This window comes from Bos grunniens, chromosome 6, assembly GCF_055505025.1.
Source record: "Bos grunniens cultivar Pamir isolate PY7600 chromosome 6, Bosgru_T2T1.0, whole genome shotgun sequence".
NCBI lineage: Eukaryota > Metazoa > Chordata > Mammalia > Artiodactyla > Bovidae > Bos > Bos grunniens.
The window spans coordinates 29,079,471-29,106,788 of NC_141170.1; the positions used below are offsets into that span (position 1 = coordinate 29,079,471).

Sequence of the window (27,318 nt, forward strand, 5' to 3'; positions counted from 1 at the left end):
GCTAACATACAAGCTAAAAAACAAAACTGTGTAAATATATGGATAAAATAATAATTTAAACACATAAGGACACCAAAAGTTTTTCTCCTGGGTGCCCATTCTGAAAAAATACATAAATACATTACATACTTAAGCATTTAAGTATGTAATTACATACTTAAGCCCAGAAAAACTTAACAGAATTCAAGAAAAAACATAAAATGGAATTTTAGAAATAGTCCATTTTACCCAAAGTTACACTAGGAAGAGGGGCTTCCCTGATAGCTCAGTTGGCAAAGAATCTGCCTGCAGTGAAGGAGACCCTGGTTCAATTCCTGGGTCAGGAAGATCCCCTTGAGAAGAGATAGGCTACTCACTCCAGTATTCTTGGGCTCCCCTTGTGCCTCAGCTAGTAGATAATCCGCCTGCAATGCAGGAGACCTTGGTTCAATCCCTGGGTTGGGAAGACCCCCTGGAGAAGGGAAGGCTACCCACTCCAGTATTCTGGCCTGGAGAATTCTATGGGTTAGTTCATGGGATTGCAAAGAGTCAAACACGACTGAGTGACTTTCACTTTTACTTCACTTCACACTAGGAAGAAACTTTCCATGGATAGTCAATTCTAGAAATAACTAGGTCCAAACTGAAAGAGTAAGTCAGAGGACTTTTCAAATATAGTTATAAGATGATAGAATATGCTATTACAAAAACTGTATGATTAAGAACTGAAGAAAGCTGAGCACCGAAGAATTGATGCTTTTGAACTGTGATGTTGGAGAAGACTCTTGAGAGTCCCTTGGCCTGCAAGGAGATCCAACCAGTCCATCCTAAAGGAGATTGGTCCTGGGTGTTCATTGGAAGGACTGATGCTAAAGCTGAAACTCCAATACTTTGGCCACCTCATGCAAAGTGTTGACTCATTGGAAAAGACTCTGATGCTGGGAGGGGTTGGGGACAGAAGGAGAAGGGGACGACAGAAGATGAGATGGCTGGATGGCATCACCAACTTGATGGGCATGAGTTTGAGTAAACTGCAGGAGTTGGTAATGGACAAGGAGGCCTGGCGTGCTGCAATTCATGGGGTCGCAAAGAGTCGGACACGACTGAGCGGCTGAACTGAACTGATGGAAAAAGAAAGATAATTAGAACCTCTCAAGAAAGAAGGATATATGAGGAAATCATAGTCCAAATATGTAAAACTAAACAAATGTGGCATATTTTCTGCATTTGACAATAAGAAAAAAGACTTCATTTAATATTGGTATTTTTAAAGCGATACCGGATAAGTTGTTGAACTAATCCATTCATCGTATGGCTGTAAATAACATTAAAGTTAAACGCACTATTGAACATACTATTTATTGGTTTCCACTTGTTAACATCAACCTATTGACAAACTGTATACACCTTGAACTTTGGAGAAGGGCATGGAAACCCACTCCAGTATTCTTGTTTGGAGAATTTCCATGGATAGAGGAGCCAGGTGGGCTACAGTCCATGGAGTCACAAAGAGTCAGACACAACTGAAGCAACTTAGCACACATACACCTTACATTAACAAAGCAGGATAAACAAACCTAGAGGGTGTGGAAATAATGGTATAGCTTTTAAAAGGAAAGCTGGCAAAGAAATTGAAGGAAATTTAGATGTTAATTATGTTATGGAAAATCACTAGATGCTGACTGAAATGTAAGAACCAAGGAAGAATATAATCAAAAAAAGAAAAACACTTTACCTAAAAATATATTAAAAGTCTACGAGTGGTATTGTTGAAGTCAGTGTAAACACACTATATTCTTTAAATGATAGCAACATTTTAAGAAGTATGGCACCCCACTCCAGTACTTTTGCCTGGAAAATCCCGTGGACGGAGGAGCCTGGTGGGCTGCAGTTCATTGGGTCGCTAGAGTCGGACACGACTGAGCGACTTCACTTTCACTTTTCACTTTCATGCATTGGAGAAGGAAATGGCAACCCACTCCAGTGTTCTCGCCTGGAGAATCCCAGGGACGGGAAGCCTGGTTGGCTGCCGTCTATGGTGTGGCACAGAGTCGGACACGACTGAAGCGACGCAGCAGCAAAGTAATAACACTAATCACTAGGAGTACTAATAGGAAAGATTTAAATTGCTTATCTTTTGGGAATGGGAAATGTACCCTGCTTTTCTGTCTGGACTCTTGCTTTAGTCATGTTCATGTATTACTTATAAAAGAAACTAAATACAGTATCTCAGAATGACTGGATCCATATGACCGAGATATCACATTGCTTACTCTGATCCTTGCTTTTTCTCCAGAAATGCATCCCAGGATTGCAGTAGCTTTAATAATAGACCCATCAAACTGTAAGCTGCTGCTGCTGCTGCTAAGTTGCTTCAGTCGTGTCCGACTCTGTGCGACCCCATAGATGGCAGCCCACCAGGCTCCTCCGTCCCTGGGATTCTCCAGGCAAGAACACTGGAGTGGGTTGCCATTTCCTTCTCCATTGCGTGAAAGTGAAAAGTGAAAGTGAAGTCCCTCAGTCATGTCCGACTCTTAGTGACCCCATGGACTGCAGCCTACCAGGCTCCTCCGTCCATGGGATTTTCCAGGCAAGAGTTCTGGAGTGGGGTGCCATCTCCTTTTCCGCAAACTGTAAGCAGAGGCTACTTAAAACAGCAAGTCTTTTCACATGAACTTGTGTTGAGTCACAACTAAAAGCAGAGCACTGCTTTTTTTTATTATTAAATTTCATATATTATTTTTCAAACCATCATTTCAACCTGCCCAAATTTCTGCTAATTCTTGTTAACCTTCTTCTATGTTATATTCTGTTGGCTGACAGATAATTATCTCAGGCTATAATTATCATTCCCCTCTGATCTGAGTATTTTTCTTCTTAAAACTGCTGATGTCTGCAATTCACATTATTACCTCATGAAATATGAGATTCCTGTTCTTTGGAAGATTCAAATTCACCTTGTATGGCTGAGTTTCTTATTTTATTCCTTCTTTTTGTTTCATTCTTATTCTTATTGACATTCCAACATTAACTTCGGCTCACTGTTTTCTCCCTGGATTTTTCCTGCATTCTGGTTTACTTCTCAGAATGTCTTCCATCTTGTCTAAAAATGTTTTATCCTCCCACCAGTCATAGCTAGAAAGGCAATCTTCAAGCCTGCCGACTTTATCCTTTAGCAGGCAGAACAGGTTCACATAATTGACTATTCAAACAAAGAAAATGCCTGTAGGTCCCCGCAGCAGTTAGTCTAACTGGAAAATCTACAGACTAATTGGGTAAGCCTCATCACTTCTAAGGCTTCACAAGTGGCACCGTGGTGAAGAATCCACCTGCCAATGGAAGAGACACAGGAGATTCAAATTCTACCCCTGGGTTGGGAAGATCCCCTGGAGGAGGGCACAGCAACCCACTCCAATATCCTTCCATGGAAAATTCCATGGACGGAGAAGCCTGGTGGGCTACAGTCCATGGGGTCACAAAGAGTCGGACACAACCGATCACACAGACTTTACCTGGGGGACTTTGGAGACCCCCAAAGCCACTAGGAATTATTCCTTTGCACTACAGTCAAACCTAGGCCTCTTCCACAAACAGAGACACACACAGAGTCACACAAATTCTTGCTGATAAGATTCCAAGATATTATATTCCTATATTTTATATTTTTGATTATATAGTCCTATATTTTTGGCTAAGCCTATTCATGTAACATAAAGTTGTTTTTTTAATATTCCAGTCTTACCTTTTTTATTTAACGTCCTCAAATTCTTTCACTTCTTTTCATAAATGGGTTACTTTTCAATTGCTTCATTATTTTTGTTACTGTCCTTGGTTCTAACTTCTCACTAGGAGTTAGATATATGAAAATATTGGGAGGGGATGGGGGACTAGTTTATGATTATCTGCTTTCACCCTAAAGTGGTTCCTCAAGTCTTCTCCAAACCAGTAGCATCAGCAGCTCCTGGGAACTTGCCAGACCCCACCCCAGATCTATTGATCTATTGATCAGAAATCCTTTGAGTAAAAAACACTGATTTTGTTTTAACGAGCCCTCCAAGCAACTCTGATGCACACAAATATTCCAGAATCACTGCCTTAGAATAATCATAAGGAGATAAACTTCATGAAACTTTATAGATGATGCATAATTACAGATAATCCATTTTTTATCTGAAGAAGTTAATCTAGCAAATGATAGTTATTATGATATATTCTTCAGATAGCTCCTATTTGCTTCCTTAATTTGTGGAGAAATCCTAAAGCGGAGAGGGAAGGGAGGAAATTTGGGCTTTTCAACCATTAAGTTGAAAATGGTTGTTCGACAAAAAGTGTAGGAAAAAGCACACAGAAATCTTCCTATCATGCTATTGGTGAAATAGTTCCAGCAAGAAGTATTCTTCTTTATGAGCAAGAACATGTCAAGAAAATTCTCTAGGGAATTCTTAAGTACAGGCCTTTCTGAAAAAGTGTTTATGAGCTGACTCATTGGAAAAGACTCTGATGCTAGAAAAGACTGAAGGCATAAAAAGAAGGGAGTGACAGAGGATGAAATGGTTAGGTAGCATCACTGACTCAATGGACATGAATTTGAGCAAATTCAGGTAGATAGTGAAGGACAACGGAAGCCTGGCGTGCTGCAGGCCGTGGAGTTGCAGGGTCAGACGCGACTCAGCGACTGAACAACAAGAACAAGTATTAATTATATTTATCATGTTGCAAATCATATCCCTGGCATTTGTTTATCTCATAACTGATCGCAAGTTTGTACTTTTTGACCACCTTCTTCCCCATACAAAGATATTACAATATTATTAACTATAATATATATATATTATATAAGATATATAATAAAACTACAATAGTTGTTATTACTGGTGTTACTCAGGTAGCAATGTATTTTCTAAATACAAAAAGTAAAAGGGCTTTAAAATGAAAAAATGGACATTTGTGACTGTTTTCATTTTGTGTATCAGCCAGTCTGGCAGTCAGCAAAGTTCTTATTGTGAACAGCCAGATATTTGGAACTCTGTAGTTCATTCAGTCTCTGTCACAACTACTCAATTTTACAACTATTCAATTCTGCTGTTTTAAGCAACGCAGACAACATGTAAATAAATGGGCAGGGCTGTGTGCCCACACAACCTTATTTACATAAACAGGGAGGGAAGCTAAGTTAGCCAGAGGGCGGTAGTTTGACTACCTTTTTGACAAGGTTATGAAAGTGAAAGTGAAAGGCTCTCAGTGGTGTCCAACTCTCTGCGACCCCATGGACTATACACTTGGTGGAATTCTCCAGGCCAGAATACTGGAGTGGGTAGCCTTTCCCTTCTCCAGGGGATCTTCCTAGTCCAGGAATCAAACCCAGATCTTCCACATTGCATGTGGATTTTTTTACCAGCTGAGCCACAGATTATGGTTATTGTTCAGTCACTAAGTGGTGTCTGACTCTTGGCGATGCCATGGCTTGCAGCACACCAGGCTTCCCTGCCCTTCACTATCTCCTGGAATTTGCTCAAATTCATGTCCCTTGAATCAGTGATGCTATCTAACCATCTCATCCTCTGCCTCCCTCTTCTCCTTTTGCCTTCAATCTTTCCCAGCATCAAGGTCTTTTCCAGTGAGTCAGCTCTTGGCATAACGTAGCCAAAGTAAAGGAGCTTCAGCTACAACATCAGTCCTTCCAATGAATATTCAGGATTGATTTCCTTTAGGATTGACTGGTTTGATCTCATGGCAGACCAAGGGACTCTCAAGAGTCTTCTCCCACCACAATTGAAAAGCACCAGTTCTTTGGCTTAGACTATAGATATGTGACTTTTAACATAAGCACATGTACAGTTTAGTTGAAAAAGTAGAAAAGAGCCAGCCAGATTCTTTACCAACTGAGCTATGAGGGAAGCCCAGAAAAGAGCCACTGAAGGTAATTAAGGCATTTGTGAAAATTGTTACCTGTGAAAATGTTTCCCTAGGCCATTGCTAAACCCCAGCCTTAACTAGCCCCAACCTGTTTTGACTGTAAAGGCTGCTTTATTATATATATATATTTAACCATATACTTGGATTCTTCTACTCAGACACTATAACCTACTATAACTGAATTTCTGTTTCTCACGTCATATCTGCAGGAGAATGGCCATCCCAGGTTCCCTCCATGAATTTACATGAATTTTCTGTACCTCAGAGTGATGGTAGGATCACCATGATATTCTTAGAAATTTAAGTCACACAACTTTACCATCTTATGAAAAGTCATTTGCTTGTTAACTGTATATAATTAGATTGATAACACAAAACAATCACCTGGTAGTCAGTTTAGTGGATATGCACAGAGACACTTTCTTCTGATCGTAGTTTCTCTTTCTATTCTTCAACCGCCTATTCTAATGATCTGCCACTGAGAAAACACAATGTTTTTCACCTGGTCTCCTAGTTAAGCCCCAAACTACCTTTAGTGACTCTTTCTGATTGTGCCCCCAGAAATTTCTAAAACAAAGCTACAGCTTGCCCAGACAGGCCTTTAAATTGTTACTTGTTTAAAATTTCTCTATATTTCCACGGACACCTTTTCTCTACAGTGACCAGAGTCTTGCTCATCCTTCTTCCCCCCCACCCCCAATCCGAAACATCTCAGTTCATCTAAGATCAATGACTTTCTGTTTATCTCTTTTCGTGTCTAACACACCTAGTTTCTGCAAATGAACATAAATATTAGTGTATCTTCAACCAAAATACTTAGTTACACCAATTCACTGAGACTGGGATTTTCTCCCAGTCCGTTCATGACTAGAACAGAGAATTTTTTTTAAACTTAATAACCCCTACGAATGCTAAGAGAATAAACAAGGAAACAGGGATACCTCTTCTTGGAAACATGTTTCACTTTTCTCTGCTTGACAGCACGTCTCCACCAGGTGAGCAAAATCCACAGTAATTGGTTGGAACTGCATCTCTGCTGCATACAGTTTCTGCTTCACAAGGTTGCTGAGGAGTCTGAATAAGAAATGAGTGGCAAAAAAAACAAGCACTCACTGAGTTCTAGAAGGCCAGCTTGCAAACCTGCCTTACTTATTGAAAGCCGCACACCACCCACACCTTTGCCTAGCTCTCACTCTCAAGTTTAAAGGATCTGAAAACGACCTGATGTTCTCACAATTTTCACAATGTCTATCTCCATCTTCATGTTTATTCCACATGTTTATTCAAGCATATCTCATCAATATACCTATTATAGTAAATTTAATTATCTTTATGTAATTATTACTAGGATAAATGCTTTTTTCTATTTTTATTACATTGGGTAGAAAATAGGTTATACATTAGCTTTTCCTATAGTATTTTCTTGTGAACAACATTTATCCTAAAAAACTAACTTCCCAATAAATATTTCAAATATAACACACCTGGAAGTTGAGGGCCCTTTATATGTTATTAATGATAAAGCCAATACACTATTTGAAACTTTAGTAATTTGACAGTCAACTCAGATGTCTCTTACAGAACAGTTTCCCAACAACCATATAAATGTCAGTGATTCAATCACTTGAATATTCAAAATTAAAACCTGGTCTCTGTCTATTTAATAAAATATGTTGTCTTTTTTTTCTGATCAAGAAAGATTTAACTACAAAGAAAACAAGGTGTGAAGAGTAGGGAAAATGTACCTCAATCCATATTTTATTGCTTATCCCCAAAAAAACCTTTGTTTGGTCTTCATTTCCAAATTCAAATTGGAAACATCTAGTGGCCTTATTTGTGCTTGAATAGGTATAATAAAAAGTATCTCAAAGCTTCAAGTAGCTATTTCTATGACACTCTAAACCAGGGATCCAACAAATATTAATATTTTAGGCTTTTTCTACCAAGAGGCAAAACTAAGGATATTATGTAAGTCTTCTATCACAGGACAGAGGACTCCAGCCCCGCCCCACCGCTAGGCTGGGCTGCCCTGGGTGGCTGGCAGACAAGGTTTGTGCCAGTTGCCATCAGCTAGAGATGACGGCAAAGAAGGACCAGCCAGCAGAAGAGCAGGTGTGCACCGCATCAGTCTCACTGTCCAGCCCAGCGAAAAGCCCTTTTCTTCTCCCTGAGGTCTCAGTGCAGGCAGCTGACCCAAAGCAAGGTGACTCTGAGTTGCCTGACTCCTGGACTGAAATGCCACCAAGCCTTTGCTGCCTGACAGTCGTCCACAGTGAAGTCTCCAACGTGTATGTGACACCAGCACAGGCACTGGGCAAAGGGAGGGAAGCAGGAGTGAAGTTGGGGACAATGCAGAAGCCAAGGTGGCCCTCTGCAGCTCCCAGACTTGGCTTATCCAAGTGGTGCCCACAGGACCCACAAAAACAGCCCTGGCCAGATGGCCATAGAACCCTGATCCCATCTAAACAATCAGACAGAAACTTAGCTTAACTGGATAGCCCTCTGAACATGCCTCTGATCTTCCCATTTCAGCTCCACCCTCTCCCACCTCCACCCTGCTGCTGCTGCTAAGTCGCTTCAGTCCTGTCTGACTCTATGCGACCCCATAGATGGCAGCCCACCAGGCTCCGCTGTCCCTGGGATTGTCCAGGCAAGAACACTGGAGTGGGTTGCCATTTCCTTCTCCAACCTCCACCCTAGCCCCGCCTTGATAATGGACAAAGAGATGGTCCACATCTCCACAAAAGGTGGACCATCGGAAAGGCTGAAAAGAATAAGGAAACACAAGCCAAGTTTCTTTTCAGAAACTATTATTAATACAGGTGGGTTTGAGAAGTATGCAATCACTGTATCCTCTGAGCACCAGCAAAACACAGTCAAAGGACTAGGAGATTCTAATTAACTCCATGTTAACCCCTAATTCTAAGTCCTGGGAATCCAGAAAAAAAAATCAGAGAGGGGACAAAGACATACGTACAAAAATATTCATTGCCACAATTTATGACACTTAGAAATTAAAAACAATTTTCATGCCCAGAAACAGGGAATAAATTCATTATTGTACCCACGTGTTCTTGTTGTCATTTAGTCACTAAGTCATATCCGATTCTTTTGCGGCCCCATGGACTGTAAGCCCACCAGGCTCCTCTGTCCATGGGATTTCCCAGCCAAGTACACTGGAGCGGGTTGCCATTTGCTTCCCCAGGGATCTTCTCAATTCTGGGATCAAAGCTCACCTCTCTTGAATTGCAGGCAGATTCTTTTTTGCTGAGCCACCATTGTACCCACATACTGGAATATTAAAAAACCTTTAAAATGGCTGTTTTGAAGACTAACGTGTACATTCTATTTTTTAACATTAAAAAAAAAAAACAATGGAACAGCCAACATCTTTTGAGTGTATTGATATTTGCTAGGTTTCAGACAATGTGCTGATAATTTATAAATGCTACCTAATGTACTGCCCTCTGTCACCTCCTTAAAATAAGGCTCTGTGTCATCTCCACTTTGAATTTGTAGGAGTAGTTTCAACTCCTTGGGCATAGTATAGTTCTGGGCAAATAAAACAAGCCTGTGCAGTGAGCTCCCCTCTCAGAAAGCACTTGAGGAGTGAGAACTACTTATGAGAACCTGTCCTGAGACAAGAAGTCAGGTTCACAGACTTCCGCCCATTAAGAAAGGCCTGGGCAGTAGAAGACAGGAGTAATTCAGCGGTTCCCCAGCTGCACCTCCATTAGACTCGATGCTGAGTTATGTGGAATCAGGATAACGCTTTGGAAGGGGGCTGTGTGAGTACTTTTACTAAAGTTCTGCACACCACTAAGACAGAAGCAGCACTGACACAATAGCGACTAAACAAGTACAATCCTGGGGTCTGGGGAAGGTATTATTTTTTCCCTGAACAACAAAACATAAAGCAGCTTTGTCATCCCTTGAAAGGGATGCAGTCTGCTGCTGAACAGGAGACAGCAGTACCTGGAGGGCACGGCTGATCCCAGTGGCACAGGAGTGGTGCCAAGGATCACGCCTGGAGAATTCAGGGAGTGAGGCGACAGGAGTTTCCTAAGCGCTCCCCTGTGGGCTCAGAGATAATTGCTTGAACTGATGGCTCTGTATAAGCAGGTAGTAGCACGAGTGTGCAAAGCTTGCATTATTAAGCATTCAAACCATAGATGGAGGGACAGAGGGCATCCATGGGAGTGTGGACTTGTATACGTGTATGACATTCTATACTCCTACACTGTATATATATTTATTATGGGTATTTCTGCAGTGTTGGAATAAAAGTATTATGATTTTCTTCTCTTTTCTGTATTTTATAAATTTTCTGCAGTGATTGTGTATTACTTTAAAAATAAAATATATCTAAATTTTACAAAGAAATACAATAGTATAAGCATTTCGTTTCCTACCCAACTGTTCTGCACATATTTGATCTTTTGCTAAATAATTTTTTATTAAAGTATGGCTGATGTATGCACATATTCAACTTTCCCATTAGACCTAAAATTGATCCCACTTGAGAGGAAACACTGCCTTGTATCTCTGTATTGTTCAAGTCTGTGCGGTTATGTATGATGCATAGTCAAAACAGTTGATACTATCTTTGAATAATAATTATCAGGTTTTAACACATTGATTATTCAAAGTGAGAAATATAGGCTATTTTCCACTGGAATTTTGGTGAATTTTGTCTCAGAAAATATTTTCCCACAGAACCAGTATTGCTCATGATGCTGAAATTCACTGACCAACCTATAAAAGCACAGGATAGCTTCAGTCCCAGGCTACAAAAACTAACCACCATGCGTACCTACATAGTGAGACTACCCTATTTCCCAGCACCTACTGGGGCTTCTATGAATTCAGAGCTCCAAGTAGCTAAAGCCAGTACAGGAGGGGCAGAGGTTTTAACCGCAGGTTCATGCAAAATCTGGACTTCTCTTTCCTTCCAATGTCATGAAAAAGGCACGAACTTTGTAGTCAAACTTATTTCGGCTCAAGTTAGGTCCTCCACTCACTAGTGTTTCTGATGATGAGTACGATACTTTGACCTCCCTGACCTTCATCTACAAAAAGAGACTTTGAATACCTATAGCATTCGCCTGCCAACGCAGGAGGTGCGGGTTCAATACCTGGTCCGGGAAGATCCCCCAGAAAAGGAAAAGGAATCCACTCTAGTATTCTTGCCTGGGAAATCCCATGGACAGAGGAGCCTGGCAGGCTACAGTCCTTGGAGTCGCAGAGAGTAAGACATGACTTAGTGACTGAACAACAACATACAATACTTTGCAAGGTTTTTGTGAAGACCAAAAATTATACAATGTTAAAAGACTGAGTACAGTAACTGACATACTGAAGGCACTCAGTACATAATGGCAAAAATAATGTGAGTAATTATATTAATTATTTCATCAAATGATGGCAAAGATAATGAATAATTATAGTAATAGCACAACTTGCAACTGTCTGTTTCAAAGTATTGGCTGTTTCCAACCGTTGTCTCCCTCTCCCTGATTCCCACAATAAATGGTACATTGTCACAACCTCTTACCTATCTACCCATTTACTCGTTCAGTAAATAATGGATGAGCATTTTTAGAACTTCCCTGAGGATTTGAGCTGTAGATTTAACAATAATAGAGAAGACAGAGGAGGTAGGCAGGCTCCCTCATAGGTACCCTTCTTTTCTTTCCTCACGAGCTTTGGGGATTCCAGGTGTCTTCATAGCTTGGCTCCTCCCAACCCCTCAAGTCTCAGTCCCCAGAATTTCTCTTCTCTCGCTCACCTATGCCTCAGACACACTGAACTGTTGGGCTCTCCTCGATCCTGCTGGGCGAACTGGCTTCTGCATGCACTTCCCCAGAGGCACCAGTAGAGGGACCACTGAGCTTCCAAAGCAGACAAGCAGCTTATCTAAACAAGGAGAAACACTCACTGATCTAGGATAGGTAAGTGGGGAGAAAGGCTCCCATTATGAGAATGCAAGTCTGGGAATGAGATTTAGAGCAGAGTTATCAGCATCGTGTTACCTTTCCTTGACACTCCGAATATAAAAGCTGCCTTTTCCATAGCAGGGGACTCTGTGACATTTGGAAGCTAGACGCAAAACCTCCCGTAACTTGTCACGCACTCGTGATCTGCTTGCAGTGGATTTATCTCCTCTCCACTTCCTCCCACCTCCACCTCCCCATCTCTCTACCTCTCAGCTTGACTGCTGTTTAAAAAGTCCGCTAATTCTATGTATTCCTTTAGTTTTCAATTTACCTTTTTAAATCTTAGATCCTATTTTTAATCCTCAACACCAAATTGTTTCTGGTTCGTCATTGCAGTGATATTGATCTTTTATTTTCATTATATCTATCCATCCTTTCATTTGAAGCACACTCTAATCTTAAGTTTTAACTATCTTATGTCTAACCCTTCTATCTTAGGTCTTAACCCTTCAACCCTGTATTTTTCTTCACTAAATTTTAAATTCTTTTCTCTTGAACCAGAATTCTCTTTCTATTTTCTCTGTCTTATTGCATGACTTTATTTCTGCCTTCTCTTTATAATCACGCTGAATTTTGTCTTTTCCTTCCAGGAATCCCTTCACTTTTTTTTTTTCTTTTCATGTGTATGTGGACTTATGCTTTGACAATCAGCCAGAACTATATAGGGGAGAGCCCCTACCACTTCCCAGGAAATGGAGGGCTTTGTCAAGCCTGGCTCTTATTTCCCAATATGTATTTTCCCAGAATATTCTAAAAATCTCTACATTATCAGTCTCTATGTTATTGCTTTCTCCATACAGAACACCATGAATTCACCAGAACAGGGATGCTTCCTAGTATTTCATACTTTTTATTATCTAGCCTTTACATGAAGAGTTTCAAGTTTTAAAAATTATAACCAGCATTATAACCCTTTGAGGAGGACGCACTAACAGCTACCTGTTGGTTGTTAAGCATATGTGCTCTGAGCCAAATAGCCTGGGTACAAATTCCATTTCAGCAACTTGTTTACCTACTGCATGATCTCATACCAGTTCTTCTTGCCTTCTTAGCCTCAATTCCCTCACAATTAAAATGGGGTAATAATATCATCTACCTCCTAAATCAGTGGTCAGGATTTGGTAAGATGACATACATAAAGGGTGCCTATTTGTACCAGAAAATTTCCTCAAGGGAAAGCAAACCTTGAACTCCAAAAGTAAAGTATCCTATGCTCACATTAGCTGGGGCTAAAGAAAGAATGGTTGACTAAGTGTTACAATGGTCATCAGATGCTTACTGAAAAGTTTTAAAGACTAGTTTGTGATCAGTTCACTTTGGGAACTAAGAAAGGACTTCAAGGGTCGGTTGGTTTATGAGTTTTAAATACTGTGATAAAACAGAACAAGTGACAACCTTGTGCTTGCTGACAACAAGAATGTGTTTATTCTCAAGGCAACAAAAACTTGGCCTCACTTGGAAAGATGATATTCTTGGACTAATAATATTTAGACCCTGCAAGAGCAAGTCTTAGAATAAATAACTTAGTTAGAAGTAAGCTAGCACTTCTGTTGATCTTGAGGGAGAAAGAACTATGAGGACCAGTCTCCTTTCTCCTGAGGACAAGATGCATGTGAGGAGAGTGAGAAGGGAAGGTGGGCACTAAAGGGGAACCTGTCCCACTGTCAGGAGGTGGAGTGATTTCAATTAATTGTGTATTTGTCATTGCTGTTGCTGTGTGTACAAAAAGATCCTTACTTTTGCTTTTCAGTTTGTAATTCCTCCTCTTGAGCTTTGCACAAGTCCTCTTTAAGGTTGATGACTTGGTCACAGGATAAAGGTGAAGAAATGTAAGTTCCATCGACTTGCAGGTCATCAAAGCAAGGCTTTCTGAAGGCATACGAGTCATCACAGCAGTGACCCACAGCAGCATTGATGGGCTCCGCCTCGTGCCTTCTGCATAAAGCTCCAAGAATTAACTTTGCCTTCCCCAGAAAAGAATTAAAATAAGAGCCATAAGTTTTGTGGTCATTATGATTATTTTTTTTTATCCATAGAAAACTATTCTCAAATTCTGGTTTTTGCTAAACTCACCCTGAATTTTATCATCTGGGAAAGAGCAAGAGTGTCAGGTGAAGCCTAGTTCTCAACCTTGACCTCCACCTTCCTATTATCCTCAAGGTGAGTTCCCTTGGACCCCATCTCTCAAATTCCTTCCCAGACCAGTTTACAGACAAGTGTTGGCTTGAGGCAGGAGTTCTTTATGCTGCATCAAGTTAAAATCAAGCCTCTGGTCAACACAACTGCCAATTTGATCCAGATATAAGACTGATGATTGGATTTCTTACTTAAAATGCTCAAATCCAATGTGTTTCTATGTTTTATAACTGGACATTGGTAACCACCATCAAACTTGGTATATGGAAAATCCTGTATAAACATTTGTTGAATTATTGGAAAAAATGAATAAATGAATGGTGAAAGGAATCCCTGAATCTTCTTTCAGTTACCTCTTTAATTTTCTTGTCTTCTTCTAGAACAGTCACCTTGCCTTGCTCCCCTTGTGGTGTCTGATACTTACTCTAATGCTGACTGCAAGCCTGCTCTATGCTTCTCTGAGTATGACCACACAAATGCCCTGTCACTTATGTATGTGGGGATGAAGTGGCTGAAACCATAGAGCATCAGCATTCAATTTACAAGTTTATACATTTTCACAGTAACCAAAGAGATCACTTAAAAGCAAGGTTTTAGTTCCCTAAGGAACACAAGTTCCCTAAGGAAGACATGATTGTTAATAAAAATTTAAAATAAAAGGAAGACAGAGCTGGATAATAAAAATTTTAAATCTGCAACCAAAACAATTATATTTTATCAGAAAAAAATACTCACACATCTGGTGCTGGAAGTGTGCATGATAATTGTGTGAGAGTAAAGGAGATACACAGAGGAAAACTGGCTGTTTTTTACTACATTTTTGATTAGGATGAGTTAGTCTGAAATCAGCAAAATCACTTTTGTTGACTTGAAAAGCCAAGGAATAGATCTTGAGATATGATCCAGGCAAAGGTCTGATGAATCTGACATTCCCAGTTTTTGCAAAGTGACGGTCTTACCCCCGCTGTCAATCAAAGACAATTGACATGAACCAACCAGAAAGAAATTCTCCCAAGGACAGAATTATTAGAGTCCAGTGACAACTCACAGATGTGTCCACTGACATGAGATTGATGCTGGGGCCTGGAGTTCAGAACTTCCCACGATAGGCAAACATGCAGCCAAGGGTGTGCTTACTGAGTCCTCCATGCAGACAAACTGGTGCTCTTGATTCAGTGGGCAGCACTTGGTGGCAGCAGCTGCCATGTTCTTTGTGAGTACAATCAACTCCTGAGCAGACAGTTGTGGGGCTTTCTTCATATAAAGGACTATGAGCCTGAAAAAATAATGTCTTCTTATTCCTGGCAATGACTCTGTGCCTCAAATGAAGAATTCTACAAAGTATTTGTCATCATCTGATATTTGTCTCTGATGTGGGATGAGCAAGTTATTAAACTGGGCATAAGTCTTTTCTTTTAGCTCCTATTTCAGTGGTTCGGTGGCTTCTTCAGTAGACCCAGAATTCTCTTTCCACATCACACATTGCTCTACTCTGAACCAGTTTTTTCTACATAGGATCAAGGATTGTATGATAGCTAATGTGGGTGACTGTAAAATCAGACTCAGAGTAAACAGCTTCTGAAATAAATATATGCACAGGTCTTTAAGGCATGTATTAGTTGTCTGTGATATGTAGGAACAGAAGCTACAGCAGCAATCAGGAAACATTTCCTGGTCTTATGGGCTCACACCCTAGTTGGGGAGATAAAAGAGTACACTCAGTGTGATGAGAGGAACACAGAATGCTATAGGTATACATGGAATGGCATTTAATTCCATCCCAGGGAGGTCAGGTAGGCCTCCCAGAGGAAATGACATGGGAGCTGAGAGCCTGACAATAACTAAAAATGACCCATGTGAAGGGGAGTAAATGACCCATGTAAGAGTGGAGCATTTAGAAAGAGACTGAGTGAAATTTTGTTTTTCTTAACTGGGGGGATTGGAAATTGAAAAGAGGGGAAAGAAGAAAGCTTAACTCTAGAAGCAGCTTTACGGTGCTTTTAAGATCATTACGGTTGCTATATAAAGAATCAGTTAGAAGTGGCAAATGGCAGAGTGAGGGAAGGAAAAGCCATGCCAGTAATTCAAGTGAGAGAGGGTGGTGACCTGAACTAGGATAGTGGTGGGGAATGAGGAATTCAGGGAAAGATTTGAATGAGAAAGACTACAAAACTGGACTTGAGGTCAACAGAATATCAGAATCATTTACTGCATTTATGTTATAATGGAGTTAGGGAAAGAATGTATCTGCTTCTTAAAGTATGACCCCTGGATTGGCAGTATCAGTATCCTTGGGTACTTGTTAGAAATATTAATACATATTCTTGTGCACCATCCCAGATTTACTGACTCAGAAACTCTAGAGGAGAGCTGTGTTTCAACAAATCTTCCAGGTAGTTTTGATGCACTCTAAAATTTGAGAGCCATGGGTCTAATCCTTAAACTAGACATTAACAAACACAATAGTTAAAAGAAAATGAAAACAAATATTCTGTCTGAAATGAGAATAATTTCTCTGGTTCCATTATTTCAGTCATTTAAGTTCAACATTATGGACACTGTATCAAACTGAATTTTTCCCCAGTACTCTGCTTCTGAGTAGACTATACTGCTGCTGCTGCTGCTAAGTCGCTTCAGTCGTGTCCAACTCTGTGCGACCCCATAGATGGCAGCCCACCAGGCTCCCCCGTCCCAGGGATTCTCCAGGCAAGAACACTGGAGTGGGTTGCCATTTCCTTCTCCAATGCATGAAAGTGGAAAGTGAAAGTGAAGTCACTCAGTCGTGTCTGACTATACTAGTAAGATCTTAAACATTACTGAAAATTAGCTTATTTTTTGATACTTAATCTTTAAGTATGGGCTTCTCAAGTGTCTCAGTGGGTAAAGAATCCACCTGCAATGCAGGAAACCCAGACAGACTTGGGTTCAATGCCTGGGTTGGGAAGATTCCCTGGAGAAGGGCATGGCAAACAATTCCAGTATTCTTGCCTGGAAAATCCCATGGAAAGAGGAGCCTGGTGGGCTACCGTTCGTAGGGTCTCAAAGAGTTGGACACAATTGAAGCGACCGAGCACACATGCATACAATCTTTGACAGAAATGGGATTTGCCAGGCTCTCTGCACACAGATTTTTTTTGTGCACTCCCTCTGACTAATAACTAAGGTATCCATTTATTTCCTCTCTTGATGGTGAAAATACTGTAGTGCTATGGTGACCTGACTTGAAACTGACAAAGCAACCCTAGATTAGATCTCTGTTGCAGCCTTGACTCCAAATTGCAGGCAAAGCCCCAAGCTAAATGTACAGGTGAAAGGTAGAGGCTCCTATGAGATTGCAGAAAGGGGGTCAGGGCCTGCTGGCTCCCTAACCTCTGGGCATTGATTGGAATCTGGAAACTGGACCAAAAAGCAAAGTAAAAGCACACAAGGTTATGTAGTCAAGTATCTTATCAAGATAAGGATAGCTGGGTTAATTTGGAACTGAGTTTTTCCTTGGCCTCTGAGGCTTTAAGGTTGAATATAGACTCTTAGCAACTCTTAGCAGCAAAAGTTAACAAACACTAACAAGCATAATCTGGACAATATCTTAGAAGCATACCTGTCGTGAAAGTTACTATCTCCTAATTTCTTACGTAAATCACACTGATTTTTCACACGCTCATGGCTTTCACGAACCACTCTTTGAAACATCCCTTCCTGAAAAATAAAGATAATCAGTGTTTGCCTATTATTGCGACAATATATCTTGAGGTTAGATTGCAAAATCATCTTCTGTAATAGTTTAATGTAACTGTTTTACTAAACCCAGGGTTTTATTTACTCAGTGAGTTTGGAAATGTTGAGAAAACACATTTTGCTATGACAGGAATGGCCATGTACTTTGTGGAGAAAAAAAGTGGGACAACCAGATTGATATTTAGTTTTCTCTGATGTGAACTCATTTGTGGGTTTAAATGGCATATTTTACAAGTATGAAGCTAGTCTTTCATCAAGCCAGAAAGAGGTCCTTAAAAGTAATTTATAGATCAAAGTTCAATTGATCAGAATATGTGTGTATATATTGGTTATTTTTAATAACACAGCATTTTTATGTAAACAGTACAGATATGGAGATATGGATGTAGATATAGAAATGTAGATACATATTAAGAAGAACGGTTTAATAAAAACACGTGCCGGATGTGAAGCACTCCACAAATACACATTGAAGGAAATCACATGGAATTCTCAGAGCTAAATACAAATTGAAAAAGTTCTTGAACAGTGCAAATAAAATCCCAGTGGGAAGATACAATTGGCCTTGCAGACTTAGCTCTTTGCTAGGAACACTGGTTATCATCTTAAGTAATCAGACCCAGTCCACCTGATCCTAATAAGCAGTGTTCAATAGTAAAAAATTTACCCAATTTGCAAACTGTTCGTCTGGATTTAACCCTTCTTGCCTGAGTGGCACTGGACTAGTCACTTGAACCTTCTGAAACCCAATACTTTCATCTATAAAGTGTAGCTAGTACTTCTGCCGTTATCTATCTTACCAAGCTGCCGTAAGAATAAAATAGGACACTGGTTGTAACGCTACTTTGTAAACTCTAAACACCCATCCTCCTAGAAGGGGCTATTATCATAGTAAGGGTGATTGTGAAATCTACAGGTGATGCATTGAAAGGTTGCTAACCAGATCGTTCAGGATCCAGTGCCTGATGATCTGAGGTGGAGCGGATGTAATAAAAACAGAAGTAGAGTGCACAATAAGTGTAATGGGCTTGCATCATCCTAACCATCTCCCCCCACCTCCCTACCACGCCGGTTCATGGAAAAATTGTCTTCCATGAAGTGGGTCCCTGGTGCCAAAAAGGTCGGGGACCACTGTTAACCTACAGAACTCTTAAATCACCTTCATTTAGATTTCTCTCCAAGAACAGGAAGATGCCAGATGTACCTGCTTGGACTCAGAACAAGAAATACCTTCGCCCTCTATCCCCACCTCTCTGTAAAGGCTCAAGCCACTCATTAGCATAACAAAAGCCAGACCCTCCTGGCTCCTGGAAAGCTGTGAATGACATCACCTGGTCAGAGATTTGTAAGGTCACCTGCTTTTTCATGTCAACTGTACAACAGGAGCCACTGCCTGCAAACAGTATGCTTTCTGGCTTGAAATAGGGACAGTGTCCAGGTCTGCTTGGTGGAAATGGTCAACCTTCCCTCACCCTAACAGGTTATGCTTTCATGCTACCTGCTACCAGGCCAAGCAAACTTAAAGGAGAAAATTGCACAGAGAATGTTTCATAAAACACAGAATTTATAAGGCAGTGACTCACACAGAGAGTCGCTGCTGTGTAATGATGTGACCTTCGGTTTAGGCGGAAATCAGAGTTTGTGTGTAGTGCTTGCAAGCAGAACATGCATAGTCATAAAAGCATGGCGCTACTAGCAGCACTGGACTTTTCTCTATTTGTAATCACACCACAAATATGAGAAATAGGTTTCTATAAAAGGAATTTACCCCATGGCTACAGCATTCCAGAGGATTTTCTAATTTACAGCATTTTCCCAGTAAATTTTGATATACTGTATCCACTCTTAAAATGACTGGAACTGCCAACTCTGGGTGTCTTCTTGAGTATTCATAAAGAAACCTGTTTCCACATGAAGCAAATTAGAGAGTAAACAGTAAGTTTCTGAAGTCATATTTTTCTTTCAAAAGCCGTCTATGTAATTTATTCAATATTTTAACTAACTTTAAGGTATTTGAAAATTTGGGGTGACTGGCAGGGAGGATTTCTGGCTATGTTTTGAGATAAGGAAACCAAATCAATAAAATTACGTGATTTTTCCAAAGTCACACAGCAGTGAGGGGCAGATTCAAACTTGAACCTAAAATATTCTGATAACCTTTAGTTCTTGGCTCAGGGTCTCTCCTTACTGTTACTAGAAATTCATTTCAAGTGTGTAGATGAGAACATTTTTCCTAATGACCTTTGAGGCTAGATTTTATAAATATTACAATTTTTGTAAGTATTAAATCACCATCTTCCCCTTGTCCATAATCTATTCCTTCTTCTGGGTTACAAGAAGGAGAAATTTGGACTATAGAATACTTCTAAAGGAATCATAAAATTGCAGGAGGGACCTTTAGAGTGCCTTAAGGAGGGACCTTATCTAACTGCCTCAGTTTATAGTTGGAACCTAGAAGCCTGGGGAAATTAAATGGCTTGAACTGCGTTTCAAAGCAGATGCATGACTGAATTAGACTGGAACTCAGGTCTCCCAACTCACAGACTAATGTGATTTCCACTAAGTTGTGCCTATCCACTTTTTCAGTACCAAATGCAAGTCTAGGGAAATTGAGTTCAGATAGTGACATTTACTTTTATAAGCCAATGTCAGATGTAATTGCAGAAATATAGCTAACGTCACTCAACAGAAAACTTTGAAGAAAACTCAAATTTTTATGCTTTGTTAGAATTTAGTTCCTCCAAATAATACTTTACACAGTAACTTTGGAAATATTTCAATCACACAATAATACTATCTTAATATTGTATCTTGAAATCAGTTTGCTTTATGACCCAAATAATTTGTACTTCTTCATGGGCACCAGAGATGTTAGTATTCCATCTCTTTAATCTTGAAATGTTATGCAATGGCTTTGATAGTAGGTATTAAAATAATCAGAAGAGCTGGCCATACTAATCTGAGGCCCTTACTTAAACATGACTCTAAGTCTCAAAGCAAAGCTTGCACACACTTGACACTCACTCTGTTTTTAAAAATTCCTATATTGGTTGTCTACATTTAGAACTCAAGAGACCCTCAACTCCCCTCCAAATGCAGTTGATCCAACCACCCAAAGCCTACATTCCCAGATGGCCACAAGTAGCTAGAGCCAAATAGTAGCTGCCACCTTGGATTCCACAGAGCGTATCTTCTTGGCCATTTAACCATTGACTGATATTGACTAGCCTCTGCCATCATTCAAGTTTGCAACTTCTCCCAAAGAATCCATAAATACAATATCCCTTTATTAAGGTTTTATAAAATGCTTTATTACCCTTGTAGGAAGAAATCTTGCTTGTCAGTGAATTGTTTGCATACAGACTGATCCTCTGTAAACCTGCGACGGGGCAGGGATGAGAGATCAGGTTTGTTGTCATTTTCCGAGTTGATAATGCATTCTCCTCGAAATGGTTCTGGCAGTTCACAGCATGGAGTGAATTTGCTAGATAGAATAGCCTGTTTAGAGCAGATGTAGTTCATAAGCTGACTCTATAAAACAGAAAGAGAAGCAGTTATTTTTGATGACTTCATTCTTATTTATTTTTATTGAGAAAAGCAGAGAAAAACTTGGCCTCGTATTGCTTTTTTCTTGGCAAACTGAAAAACCAGAAAGACCATTTATACTGACTCTTTCTAATAAGAAAGCTTCTCTACTTGACCTTATTCAAGTCTCACAGCTCTCAAAGAACTTAAAGGAAGACAGATTGTATTACTGTTTTCAAGTTTAGCCCAACAAAATACAAATAAAGAGTTTTATCACTTGCTATTGTTATTGTTTTAGGATACCAGTTGAGAAAACATTTTATCTCTGTCATTTTCTATATACATTACTATAATATTACTATTACACTTACATATTTACTTATATGTTAAAAGTAGAAGTGAAAATGTTAGTCGCTCAGTTGTGCCCAACTCTTTGCCACCCCATGGACTGTAGGTCACCAGGCTCCTCTGTTCATGGAATTCTCCAGGCAAGAAAACTGGAGAGGGGTAGACCTTCTTTTCTCCAGGGAATCTTCCTGATGGCAAGAATACACAGAAGAACTATACAAAAAGATCTTCATGAGCCAGATAACCACGATGGTGTGATCACTCACCTAGAGTCATACATCCCGGAATGAGAAGTCAAGTGAGCCTTAGGAAGCATCACTACAAACAAAGCTAGTGGAGGTGATGGAATTCCAGTTGAGTTATTTCAAATCCTAAAAGATGATGCTGTCAAAGTGCCACACTCAATATGCCAACAAATCTGAAAAACTCAGCAGTGGTCACAGAACTGGAAAAGGTCAATTTTCATTCCAATCCCAAAGAAAAGCAATGCCAAAGAATGCTCAAACTACTGCACAATTGCACTCATCTCACACGCTAGCAAAGTAATGCTCAAAATTCTCCAAGCCAGGCTTCAACAGTACGTGAACCATGAACTTCCAGATGTTCAAGCTGGATTTTGAAAAGACAGAGGAACCAGAGATCAAATTGCCAACATCCACTGGATCATCAAAAAAGCAAGAGAGTTCCAGAAAAACATCAACTTTTGCCCTATTGACTATGCCAAAGTCTTTGACTGTGTGGATCACAACAAACTGTGGAAAATTCGTCAAGAGATGGGAATACCAGACCACCTGATCTGCCTCCTGAGAAATCTGTATACAGGTCAAGAAGCAAAAGTTAGAACTGGACATGGAACAACAGACTGGTTCCAAATAGGGAAAGGAGTACATCAAGGCTGTATATTGTCACCCTGCTTATTTAACTTATATGCAGAGAACATCATTCAAAATGCTGGGCTTGCTGGGAGAAATGTCAAAAACCTCAGATATGCAGATGACACCACCCTTATGGCAGAAAGCGAAGAACTAAAGAGCCTCTTGATGAAAGTGAAAGAGAAGAGTGAAAAAGCTTGCTTAAAGCTCAACATTCAGAAAACTAAGATCATGGCATCCAGTCCCATCACTTCTTAGCAAATAGATGGGGAAACAGTGGAAACAGGGGCAGACTTTATTTTGGGGGCTCCAAAATCACTGCAGATGGTGACTGCAGCCATGAAATTAGAAAATGCTTGCTCCTTGGAAGAAAATCTATGACCAATCTAGACAGCATATTAAAAAGCAGAGACATTACTTTACCAGCAAAGGTCCATCTAGTCAAGGCTATGGTTTTTCCAGTAGTCATGTATGTATTTGAGAGCTGGACTCGCAAATGGATTTGAGAGTTGAGAGACTTGAGAGTTGAGCACCGAAGAATTGATACTTTTGAACTGTGGTGTTGGAGAAGACTCTTGAGAGTCCCTTGGACTGCAAGGAGATCCAACCAGTCCATCCTAAAGGAAATCAATCCTGAATATACACTGGAAGGACTGATGTTGGAACTGAAATACTTTGGCCACCTGATGCAAAGAACCACCTCACTGGAAAAGACCCTGATGCTGGGAATGATTGAAGGTGGGAGGAGAAGGGGATGACAGAGGATGAGATGGGTGGATGGCATCACCGACACAATCACCGACACAATGGACATGAGTTTGAGTAGGCTCCGGGGGTTGGTAATGGACAGGGAGGCCTGGCGTGCTGCAGTCCATGGAATCACAAAGAGTCGGACACAATTGAGTGACTGAACTGAACTGAACACACACACGCAAATTAGTACGTGTGTATATGAACAAACTAAAGTCTACACTTAAGGAACTCACAGGTTTAGTTGGAGAGTTTAAATAATTAAACAACAAAATAATGCATTATAAAATAAATTGTTAGAGAAATATGTGTATTATACTTTGGGTGAGAAAAGAAAGATTGCAATCCCAACTGGATAAGATCAGAGTAAAGACCTTGTATGATTTCAGTCTTGAATGACAAATATAAGTTAGTTGGAAACAAATGGAGAGAAAAAAGCATACTAGAAATATCCATATTGGTCTATAAAGAGTCTTAGAGGTGAAGACCATGACATACTTGGGACATGATATTTTAGGATATTTCGAACTTACTGGGAATATTTAGTTGAGATAAAGATCAAGGGATCAGGAGAGAAGGAGAATGTACCGAAAGCCTAGATCTGAGAATGGTAAGTGGAAGCTGCATTATGGGGTCAGGTTGAGATCAATAAGGAGAATGTCTACATTAGTTCGGAGACAAGTCTGCCCTCAGTGGCTTACTAGGATCAAATCTGTTTCAATAAAGTCCTGTTGAAAGGGGAGGCATTGGGCCTGCAGGCAGTAGTTCTGGCAACAAGGCTGGCAAAGGCTCTGTCTTCATCCACCTATAGATTCTTTTATTTTTTTTTATTTTAATTGGAGGTTAATTACTTTACAATATTGTGTTGGTTTTGCCATACATCAACATGAATCCGCCACGGGTATACATGTGTTCCCCATCCTGAACCCCCCTCCCACCTCCCTCCCCATACCATCCCTCTGGGTCATCCCAGTGCACCAGCCCCAAGCATCCTGTATCATGCATCAAACCTGGACTGGCGTTTCATTTCATATATGACATTACACATGTTTCAATGTCATTCTCCCAAATCAACCCACCCTCTCCGTCTCCGTCTCCCACCAAACTGGAGCCTATTATACAGAGTGAAGTAAGCCAGAAAGAAAAACACCAATACAGTATACTAATGCATATATATGGAATTTAGAAAGATGGTAATGATAATCCTGTATGTGAGACAGCAAAAGAGACACAGATGTATAGAACAGTCTTTTGGACACCTATAGATTCTAACATTGCCCTCAGATTGGGAGTGTTTTGGCCAGGAGATTTTATAGGCCAGGCCAAATGGCATTGGAAAAGATGCACTGGTAAAGCCCCTGATGCTGTGAAAGACTGAAGGCAAAAGGAGAAGGGGGCAGCAGAGGATGAGATAGTTAGATGGCATCACTGACTCAACGGACATCAATTTGAGCAAACTCCAGGAGCTGGTGAAGAACAGAGGAGCCTGCCATGCTGCAGTCCATGGGGTTGCAAACAGTTGGACATGACTTAGCAACTGACAAAAGAAATGACATAAATCACTTCTGACTCAGTTCAGTTCAGTTCAGTCGCTCAGTTGTGTCCGACTCTTTGCGACCCCATGAATCACAGCATGCCAGGCCTCCCTGTCCATCACCATCTCCCAGAGTTCACTCAGACTCATGTCCATCGAGTCAGTGATGCCATCCAGCCATCTCATCCTCTGTCGTCCCCTTTTCCTCCTGCCCCCAATCCTCAAAGCATCAGAGTCATTTCCAATGAGTCAACTCTTCGCATGCTCCACCTATTTGTAAGACTGGAATAGTCTTACTCCATTTTCCAAGAACGCTATCTTGGGAAAGAATAATAAATTAAACAATCCTTTTGCAAAACTGATTAATTAAAAGGATAAGGAGGCAGAGTTACATAATTGATGTTTTTAGTTATCCAATAATAATATTGTCAGGCAGAACTCTATTTCTAAATGAGAAAATACTAGTGAAGGAGAAGTTTTAAAAGAAAGTGTATATTTCAAGTCCTGACAAAAATAAGGACAATTGAGTTTCATCATTCACAGTAGTTATTAACACTGAATTCGTGAATATTGAATCATCTGCCCTGGAGGAAATAGAGGATAAAGTTTCTACATGGCCACATGTTCATGAACAAATCAAGACATAACCCTTGTTTTGTGTATGTTTCTGTTTTAAAACTCCTTATTTAATATACAGCAGTCCTCCTATCCCTGTTTACTGCAGGGGAGACACTCCAATATCCCCTAGTGGATGCCTAAAGCTGCAGATAGTACCAAACCTTCTATATTTTTTCCTGTACATGCATGCATATGATAAAGTTTAATTTATAAATTAGGCACAGTGAAAGATTAACAAAAGTAACATAATAAAATTATAGCAATATAATGTAATAAAAGTTATATGAATGTGGTCTCTCTCAAAATACCTAATTGTTCAATTTTAATGCCTTTTCTATCTTAACTAACTAAGCACTTATCATGAACTGTAGCCAAAACTTTGGCAGTTTGATTTGTGACAACAAAACTAACACGAATTTATTTTTCCTTCTTCACAATTTCACAGATAAAAGATTTGTTCTTACCATAGATCTGGGTGACCTCAGCATGTGATTTTTTTTCTTTCCCTATTAAGGAGAACTTTCACCTTTCCACCTAAAGGATGCACTTTACAGCTTCTCTTTGGCCAGCATCACTACGCTTATGCACTAAGGTCAATGTGTGACTTGAACCCAATCACCATGATCCCAGGGCAGCCAATCTGGTGACCTATATAACTATCATGACTAATCCACAGGAAACGCTAGACAAAGAGATGATTCACATCCCAGATGAGATGGAACAAGATGGCACAAGATTTCATCTTGCTGATCAGAATGGTGCATAATTTAAATCTTAGGAATTATTTTTGGATTTTTCTGTTTACTATTTTCAGATGGAAGTTGACTATGGTTAACTGAAACCTTAGGAAGCAAAGCAAGAAGTAAGGGGGACTACTGAGTATTGGCAATTTATTCACATTGAACTCACAGCCACTAACACTGTTACTCATGCATGAACAAAGCTTATCTAAAATACATAGTCTTTCTTCAAGGCACAACACAGCTTCTTGTGCTTAGGAACACTGGGCAATTCTTCAGTATTATATGCAGGGCCATTTTAAACAGCTACATCATCAACAAAAATGCAGAAAACATGGCATTAAGTGAACATTTCTTTACAGCACGAGAGCTACAATGGGAAGGCAGAGAGCATCGCCTTGTTCTATTGCAGCTGGAAACATGTGCATCAGACAACTTAAATTTCCACTGCTTTGAACATGCATAAGTTTCTGGGAATGACCACAGAGTGCTGTGAGTATTGATTTCGGGGTTACAAAAAAATTTTGGCATGTAGGTGAATTCACAAGGACAGAATTCATGAATAATGAAGATTAGCTGAGAAAACATTTAAATGAATCCATAACAGAAGAAATGGAGAAGCTGTCACACCAGGTTATATCTCTATCCCTGTTCCAGCTTCACAGACAAACCCTCACAAAATAGATAGGTTACAGTAATATTTATTTCAGAGAATTCAAAAGGAAAAAAATTCTAATCCATTTCTTAGAAGTGAGCATAACTGGATACCAAAACCTGATCAAGTATGTGCCAAAAAAGAAAGTTCCAGATCCAGTTCACATTTAAACATGAATGCAAAAATTTGACTTATATATGTATAATATACATAGAGAAAGGCAGAGAGAGAGAGAAAGGCTAGAGATGGAGTAAAATAAGATTGACTTGAGCAATGTAAAGATGGGCAAAAATTAATAAATCTTTTAAGATAATTTACCAATGGATAAGTCAAACAATATAAATCAAATGATCATCTTTAGGAGATAAAAGAATATTTACTAATGTTCAGAATCCACCCTAATTAAAACAAAGCAAAATGACCTCTAAAAAAGGATGAAAAATTACATGTAAACAATTTCTTTGTGAGGCCAATAACTCTAAACCTATTACCTTTATAGTCTGGAATATGGCAG

The 27,318-nt window shown here is 39.9% G+C and overlaps 1 pseudogene across 1 annotated transcript in view; it reads right to left on the bottom strand.

Annotated features, from left to right (window-relative positions):
• Nucleotides 1-27,318, bottom strand: part of LOC147370485 (alpha-fetoprotein-like) — a 50,844-nt pseudogene that overhangs the window by 2,734 nt on the left and 20,792 nt on the right. Inside the window, exons 8-13 of the transcript XR_015166140.1 lie at nucleotides 21,079-21,293; nucleotides 19,531-19,663; nucleotides 17,626-17,723; nucleotides 15,165-15,303; nucleotides 13,629-13,855; nucleotides 6,837-6,969 (exon numbers count right to left, since the gene is read on the bottom strand). The product of XR_015166140.1 is annotated as an alpha-fetoprotein-like (transcript). The remainder of the gene's footprint in view (nucleotides 1-6,836; nucleotides 6,970-13,628; nucleotides 13,856-15,164; nucleotides 15,304-17,625; nucleotides 17,724-19,530; nucleotides 19,664-21,078; nucleotides 21,294-27,318) is intronic.